Source organism: Mesocricetus auratus, unplaced genomic scaffold (genome assembly GCF_017639785.1).
Source record: "Mesocricetus auratus isolate SY011 unplaced genomic scaffold, BCM_Maur_2.0 Super-Scaffold_6730, whole genome shotgun sequence".
NCBI lineage: Eukaryota > Metazoa > Chordata > Mammalia > Rodentia > Cricetidae > Mesocricetus > Mesocricetus auratus.
The window spans coordinates 93340138-93341152 of NW_024429184.1; the positions used below are offsets into that span (position 1 = coordinate 93340138).

Below are 1015 nucleotides of genomic sequence, written 5' to 3' on the forward strand. Positions count from 1 at the left end.
TATCTTACTTATGATTGTTTTAACAGCTGTACACCAAATGGACAGCTGAGGCTCCTTTGACAGAAGAGCTAGCTAAGAAGGAGGAAATCAAGTGGTTTCAACTATATGTGTATGCTGCTGACACATCCTTTAAAATTTAACGTTTGTTTGCATATGTATGTGAGCAAATTGCAAGAGTCAGTTCTCTCTTTCCACCATATGGGTTCTTGGGGCTGAACTAGGATCATCTGGCTTGATGATAGCTTCCTTTGCTGGATGAACCATTTGAGGGTCCTATCTATTGTTGATGTTTTATAAGGAGAATCACTTATGTATAGTGCATATACTTAAAAATAAAAATGTACAGCTGGGCAGTAGTGGTGGCGCCATTAATCCCAGCACTCAGGAGGCAGAGTCAGGTGGATCTATGTGAGTCTGAGGTCAGCCTGGTCTACAGAGTGAGTTCCAGGACAGCCAGGGCTGTTGCACAGAGAAACTCTGTCTCAAAAATCAAAACAAACAAACCAAAAAGAATGATCCTTGCAGGGGACTGGAGAGATGGCTCAGAGGTTAAGAGCACTGACTGCTCTTCCAGAGGTCTTGAGTTCAATTCCCAGCACCCACATGGTGGCTCACAACCATCTACAATTCAATCTGGTGTATATGTAATAAATAAATAAATCTTTAAAAAAAGAATGATTCTTGTTTTGGTAGCATCTATAATAAAATTGGAATGATACAAAGATTAGCAAGGCTCCTAAACAAGGGTGACACAAATTTGTGAAGTGTTCCATATTTTAAAAGGATGAGGATGAGGAGGCAATATCGGTACAGTGACCATTGAACTTTTAGAGGCCTATGTTCAGCCAGGTTGTAGGCTCTGCTGGGGCACAGGGGAGCCCCTGGAAACCACGGCCCACTGCGGTCTATCCCAGCTATGGGGTGAGTGGGAAGGAACAAAGAATGTGTGTTAAGAGGAAGATGTGCACACAGAGGAATGCACACTCAGGGAAGAGTATGTCTGGCTGTGATACAA

General features: G+C 42.8%; 1 pseudogene; it reads left to right on the top strand.

The window, feature by feature from the left end:
* Nucleotides 1-681: 681 nt before the first annotated feature.
* LOC121139032 lies at nt 682-779 on the top strand (annotated as a pseudogene).
* The last annotated feature ends 236 nt before the right edge of the window (nt 780-1015 follow it).